Source organism: Siphateles boraxobius, unplaced genomic scaffold, assembly GCF_051911475.1.
Source record: "Siphateles boraxobius isolate OS27281-9 unplaced genomic scaffold, OSU_SipBor_1 38, whole genome shotgun sequence".
Taxonomy (NCBI): domain Eukaryota; kingdom Metazoa; phylum Chordata; class Actinopteri; order Cypriniformes; family Leuciscidae; genus Siphateles; species Siphateles boraxobius.
This window is the reverse complement of record NW_027509008.1, coordinates 172,808-180,522: the sequence shown is the minus strand read 5'-3', so window position 1 is coordinate 180,522 and position 7,715 is coordinate 172,808.

Here is a 7,715-nt window from a genome sequence, read left to right as displayed (position 1 = left end):
CCTGAGGAATATATCGCACGTATCCAGTCCTTGGAGTGGAATGGCGAGCAAGCGAAGACACCTGAGCGGGTCCAGTACTAGCTGACTGAAGCGAGCACACGAGAGGACACAGGCTCCACTCGGAGATTATAAAATCTGGCAAATGTGTTGGGTGTCGCCCAGCCTGCAGCTCTGCAGATGTCTGCCAGCGAGGCGCCATGCGCTAGACCCCAAGAGGAAGCCACACTCCGGGTGGAGTGCGCTGTCACACCAAGGGGGCACGGTCGGCCTTGCTGTTGGTAAGCCAAAGCAATGGCGTCCACAATCCAGTGAGACAACCTCTGCTTGGAGAGAGCCTTTCCCTTCAGTCTCCCACCATAACAGACAAAAAGCTGGTCTGAGGTCCTGAAACACTGCGTCCTGTCTACATAAGCACGGAGTGCGCGTACTGGACAGAGCAGTGCCAAGGCTGGGTCGGCCTCCTCCAGGGGCAACGCTTGCAGGTTCACCACCTGGTCCCGGAAGGGAGTGGTGGGAACCTTGGGCACATATCCAGGCCGGGGTGGAGGGTTAGGCTCCCACAAAAGGGAGCCCGTTGCAGGACATTTAACATCACTGAGAGGTCCCCAGAGGGAACGAGAGGAGGGCGAGGAGAATTTAGTCTCCTCCTTTCCTCTCAGGAACCTGATGACCAGGTCGTGCTTCTCTACGGACTTAACCTTCGATGAAGTCATGGTGTGCGGCAATAGTGGCAACATAGACCTTCAGGGTGGAGGGAGACAGCCTTCGCTCCAACCCATGTTGAAGGAAGGAAAGCACAACGCTGATCGGACATCTCCGGGGGTCTTCTCGGTGAGAAGAGCACCAGTTGACGAAGAGGTTCCACTTCAATGCATAGCCATGTCTCGTGGACGAAGGTCTAGCGGAAGTGATGGTAGCCGCCACCGCATTGTGGCAGGATACTCAAACCTGCCTCATCCCATCCGGGAGCCACACGTGGAGTCTCCAAAGATTGGGTCGAGGGTGCCAGAGGGTGCCCCGTCTCTGAGAAAGGAGATCCTTCCACAGAGGAATTGGCCAAGGAGGTGCTGTCGCGAGGAGTACTAGTTCGGAGAACCAGGTCCGGGTGGGCCAGTAGGGCGCAACAAGAATGACCTGCTCCTCGTCCTCCTTGATCTTGCACAGGGTCCGTGCGAGAAGGCTCACTAGGGGAAACGCATATTTGCGTAGGCCCCGCAGCCAGCTGTGCGCCTTTGCATCCATGCCGAGCGTGCCCTCGGTCAGGGAGTAATACAGGGCGGAATGGGATGAGTCGTGGGAGGCAAACAGGTCTACCTGTGCGTCCCCGAACTGGTCCCAAATCAGCTGGACCGACTGGGGATGGAGTCGCCATTCGCCGGAGACGGGCCGAAACCGTGACAGCTCGTCGGCTGCAAACTTCCGATCTCCCGGAATGTAAATAGCACAAAGGGACCTGAGGTGCTTCTGACTTCATAAGAGGAGGTGGCGTGCGAGTTGCGACATACAGCTGGAGCGTAGACCACCCTGACGGTTGATGTACGCTACTGTCGCGGTATTGTCTGAATGGACTAGTACGTGTTGACCCTCGAGTAACGTGCGAAGACGGTGCAGGGCAAGGCGTACTGCCAGCAACTCGAGGCAATTGACATGCAGAAGGCGCTGGGGTCCTGTCCAGGAGCCCGCGGCAGCATGCCCATTGCACATGGCGCCCCAGCCTGTGGAGAAGGCATCTGTGGAGACAACAACATGCCTGGAAACTCGTTCTAGGGGAACTCCGGCCCGTAGAAAACTGAGGTTCCTCCACGGGGTGAAGGTCTGATGGCAGGTCGGAGTCACTGGAACTCGGAACGTGCCGCGGTGCCATGCCCACCTCGGGACTCGATCGCGAAGCCACAGCTGAAGCGGTCTCATATGAAGCAATCCGAGCGGCGTTGCCACAGCTGCAGATGCCATATGCCCCAGGAACCTCTGAAACAATTTCAGTGGGACCGCACTCTTGCCCTCGAACTGTCGAAGACCAGTCAGCAGTCAGTGTGCGCGCTCGCTCGTAAGCTGCGCGGACATGGCGACCGAGTCGATCTTCATACCGAGAAAAGAGATCCTCTGCACGGGGCAGAGTTTGCTCTTCTCCCAGTTGACCCGAAGGCCCAGACGGGCTAGGTGCCGGAGCACTAGGTCTCTGTGTTCGCAAACCTGATCTCGAGAGTGAGCTAATATTAGCCAATCGTCGAGATAATTCAGGATGCAAACCCCGTGTTTGCGCAGGGGAACAAGGGCTGCCTCGACGTACACATAATTATTAGATATCAAACGATCTGTAACAATGCAATACTAGCCTATCAGATTATTATTATTTAAAAAAAAAAATTTTACTCACATAAGTGTGTTGCACCATTCCTGTCGGATCCAATATAGAAGGCACAGCACCGTTTTTTAATCTTAATCGGTCTGCAAATCCAGTCTCGACCTGTGTCTTGTTTACAAATCAATCCTCAGTGAAATGAAGCGAACAAACGGACAATGTTTTACCCACATCAGCTGGAACATCATTAAAAATAAAGTTTAACCATGCATTCCTAATGGAATCCAGAGGAAGCTTATGCTTCGTACTGAGCAATAAACATGCCGTTTACAAAATATTGTGCCGTGCCTGGTTGTGGAAGAAGACTGTCTTCTTCCACAACCAGGCACGGCACAATATTTTGTAAACGGCATGTTTATTGCTCAGTAGCTCGATCCGGTTTGACATCATGAGGTAGGCCTATGTTATTTAGCTATGCGTGTAATGCGTGAATCGGTGGGCGGGGCTAAACCGGCCGTGTTGAAGTAGGCGTTGATCTTCTTCTGCGGGGGTGGTGTTGTTTTATCCTCTTTGTCATCATGGTTCCCCACTTTGAAAAACGAGTCGTTTGCTGAGCCTGGTGTCAATAAAAGCTTTTATTGGACTAACAAGGACGTTTCATATTCTTATAATATGATGACCTCTTAGATTTCAAAAGATCAAGGAAAATTTGATTTCTCAGTTCATCACCCATTTAAGAACAGAAGTTCCCTTTCGAACGGTCACTTCGTATTGCATCGTATTGATCCTTTTCCTCGATTTACTGAAGCCTATATGTAAAACGCATTTGCAGCTGCACAGATAGCAGCAACTGCACATCCAATGGCGCGGGTGACTCAGACGTGCGACCAATGAGCTAGCCCAACGTCAGAGCCCACCGAGGGGGCGTGGCCTAGACTATATAGACCCCCCCATATAATAAAAATTACAGCAGATTTTTACTTCTTCAGCGACAGTACACATGTCCCTGAGCTTTCTACTTTTATTTGCGGTCGAACAAGCCTTTTCAGCCTGAGCGAGCTTCTCTTCAGCAGACTTCACCTGCACGCCGTTGTCTCCTGACGCCGTCTCACCTGTGGCTATCGCACGAGGCAGACCAACACCCGAGCTGCATTTCCTGCCTGGGGATCGACCACGCGGAGAATGCACTCTCTGCCGGCGGATGTGCGGCCAGCGAAAGCATGCCTATCCGTGCTGCGCAATCGGCTAGCTCTCTCTCGAAATGGCGATGCCGCTTCAGCCAGGCTGTCTATTCCAAGGAAGAAGAAGCGTCGCAACCAACGGCAACCGGAGGGTATGGAAGTTGGTGAACGCACGCCGGCCGCGTCCCCGCGTGCTTCACTTTCTCCTACTCGGACGACATCACCGGTCCTGTTTGTAGGAGACCAGCGCCTAACCTCCCACGTGGAGGGCCTCGTCTCCTTCGAAGGATCTCTCGAGCGCGACGACAGCCTGTCCATCGCCGCTTCGGAGGATGAGTGGCCGGGCTCTCTCGACCCTGTCACCACTTCTCAGTCTGTGGCTAGTGGTTCAGCGACCAGGACAAACTCCGACGCCGAAATGCTTCCGATCCTGACGAAGGCCGTCGCTGACCTCGAGCTAGAGTGGACCACGCCCGAGGAGCCGCCGCGTAGTCGGCTGGATGGATGGTTCCTGTCGGGGCGCCAGCAAGCCCCTCGTCACAAACCAGCCCCATTTTTCCCCGAGGTCCGTGAGGAGCTCACCAAGGCCTGGCGCGCTCCGTACTCGGTACGTGTGGGATCTAAAGTTTCCGTGACGCTCTCCTCCGTGGATGGCGCAGCGGAGAAGGGTTATGAGTCTTTGCCGCCCCTCGAAGAGGCCGTGGCTGCTCATCTTTGCCCGAGCACTGCAGCTAGCTGGCGAGCTAGAGCCTCTCGAGCCTGCCGTAACACCTCAGCCCTCGCTGGACGCGCGTACTCCGCCTCCGGTCAGGCTGCATCGGCCCTGCACACGATGATTGCAGGTCTACGAGGCCAAACTCCTCCAGTCCATGGACGAGGCTGGCCCGGACCCGGAGGCCTTTCGAGACCTGAGAAGTGCTACAGACCTAGCGCTGCGTGCTACTAAGGCTACAGCACAGGCCATCGGAAGGAACATGGTGAGCTTGGTCGTGCTCGAGCGCCATCTTTGGCTCAACCTCACCGAGATCAAAGAAGCCGACAGGACTCGATTTCTCGACGCCCGGTTTCCAGCTCCGGTCTCTTCGGCCCGGCGGTGAAGGGATTCTCGGAGAGGTACACAGAGGCACAGAAAGCGTCCCAGGCTATGCGACTCTTCTTGCTGAAACGCTCGAGCTCCACGACCAGCAAGCCCAAGCCAACGCCTTCGCCTCATCCAGCCAAACCGGTGAAGCAGGCCTCTCAGCCCTGCCCCGCGGCCGCTGATAGCCACCGCCAGTCAAGGCCCGCGAAGCGCTACTCGCTCCCCCGGCGTCAAGGCCCGCCGCTATTTTCTAATTCCAAAGAAAGACGGCGGACTCAGACCCATACTAGATCTGAGACATTTGAACAAGGCTCTCACGAGACGGCCTTTCAAAATGTTTACACTCAAACAAATTCTCGCGCAAGTTCGCCCGGGCGATTGGTTTGTTACAATGGATCTGAAAGATGCGTATTTTCATATTCAGATCGACCCTCGTCACAGGCCATTCTTGAGATTCGCCTTCGAGGGGAGGGCAATACAACGTTCTGCCGTTCGGTCTGTCCCTGGCACCCCGCACATTCACAAAATATATGGATGCAGCGCTCTGCCCACTGAAAAGTCAGGGAGTGCGTGTGCTGAATTATCTCGACGACTGGCTGGTGCTGGCGCAGTCAAGAGACGAACTGATAGTTCACAGGGACTTGATTCTCAGCCATCTAAAATACCTGGGGCTCACAATCAATGTGATCAAGAGCAAACTGACCCCCAGCCAGACTGTTGTCTTTCTGGGCCCGGTTTTAGACTCGGTGACAATGAAAGCGCGGCTCACTCAAGAGCGAGCGCTCTCTATACAGACACTGGCGGCTGCGTTCAGGGCGCGCGAGCACGCGGCTCTGCAGAAATTTCAGAAACTGCTTGGTCTAATGGCAGCTGCATCGTCAGTACTCCACTTGGGATTACTGCGTATGCGCCCGCTGCAGCACTGGCTGAAACGCCGTGTGCCAACCCATGCACGGCAGTCAAACAGCCTGCGCATTATGGTGAATCACGGGTGTTTAAGAACACTGATTCCCTGGCGGGCTCAGGACTGGTACCACATGGGGGTGACCATGGGGGTAGTTTTCAGGAGGAAGGTGGTTTTTACAGACGCGTCCAACCTAGGTTGGGGAGCCGGCTGGTCCTCGCTTTCCACATTTATGAAGTTCTATAATATGGAGGTGCCTTCCCTGCAGGCGAAGGTACTTTCGGTATGATTAAGACCCGACGGTGTCTGGTCTTGTCTACAAAGATTACTGTTCATAATCATATACATATATATATAAAACCCGCTTAGGCCAGTTATAAAATTGTGCTAATAATCCCGACAGTGTCTGGTTTTGTTAGTATAATCTGTCAGTTGTACTGACTCATATATATTTTTCAGGCCCGACAGTGTCTGGTCTGTTATGTATATAAATATATTTGTTGGGTTCTGGCTTGCTCTGTTAGCTCAGGGGTCCTGAGTTGCAGGGCAACCAGTTACCTAGGGTGCGGCGTTTTGCATGGCGTCCCCACTGCGTATAGCTACGCAATACGAAGTGACCGTTCGAAAGGGAACTACTCGGTTACTATCGCAACCTCAGTTCCCTGAGAGAGGGAACGAGTATTGCGTAGCCGGCCACACTATAGTAACTGGTGAAGTTGTCGCTTCAGTTGTATAAACCTGCTATAATGGCTAATTCGGGGGTCTATATAGGCTAGGCTACGCCCCCTCGGTGGGCTCTGACGTTGGGCTAGCTCTTGGTCGCACGTCAGAGTCGCCCGCGCCATTGGATGTGCAGTTGCTGCAGCACAGCCTATGAGCGTGCCAGATGCTCGGTGTGCTAGCTGTGCAGCTGCAAATGCGTTTTACATATAGGCTTCAGTAAATCGAGGAAAAGGAGTTTCCCCCACTGCGTATAGCTACGCAATACTCGTTCCCTCTCTCAGGGAACTGAGGTTACGATAGTAACCGATTAGCTTTTGTTTATGGGCCACAACCTGTAAGTAGGGGAGAGTGGGGCACAACCTAAAACATTTTGGTTTTGGCTCAATTATTAAAAAAATAATTAAGTTAGATTCATCTTTCTTTTTACACAAGCAACATACACATGTCTGCTACAAATGAACACTTCAAGTTTTTTTCTAGGACCTACCATTTTCGTACAGTTGCACTGAAAGTGACAGAAGTCTAAATGTTACAACTTACCCCATATGCGGGGTTAATTGTAACAGACAGAGGGGTTAGTTGTAACACTTGTGTGAAACACACATCATTCAGTACTATTGTATCTGTATAGTTTGATATTGTTTGTGCATCTGTATAGATGGATATCCATACATCCATCCCTAATCCAATCATCATTCTGTTATGGATCAATATCATGGATAGAGATATAGGAAAGGGCTGCACAGTTTTACAATAAACAAACAAATAAATAAATAAATAAAATCAACAAATATTGTAATTGCAATTGACCTACATTTGTGTGTGGCAGCTGCATGTAAAATTATTATTATTAATAATAATAACAGTAAAAATAAAAAAAACGAGCTTAAAATAAAATGTTAAATGGTTTATTGCATTAAAAACAGGCTAAACAAGTGATCAATGCATAGTAAACTAAAAAAAAAAAAAAAATTCCAACATTGTTTGTGAAAGTCCAACAAAGTTAAATATATAAATAAATACTCAAACCTGAAACGTTGTGTGGCTCCCGTTTTCATTTGATTATCATTGTACACTTGACGGCTTAGTTGTAACACTGTGCTACAACTAACCCCGCTGTGTAAAAAATATTTTAAGCCTAGCTAAGAGTTGCTAGGAGTTGCTGACATGTTTCAAAACGGTGCCATGTTTTAGCCAACAAGACAGTGATTAATGTCAGATAAAGTTAGATTTGGTGACGTACACACCACACTCAGAAACCAAAAAAAACCTATGATGAAAAAATTTACTTGCATGGTGTCAAAACACTCTTGGTCCAGTATCTTCACGAAATCTTATCAAAACTTTCCACAAATTCGCGGGAGAGCATCTTCTGGCAGCAGGAGAAAAAGAGCGGAAACACAATCTGCTTGATCCTGACTAACAATGTAAAAGGTCCGCGTTACATTTAACCCCGCGTTAGGTTGTGCCCCGCGCTCCCCTATGATTTATTTTTCGTTGATGTGTTTTCCTGTAATAGTCCGT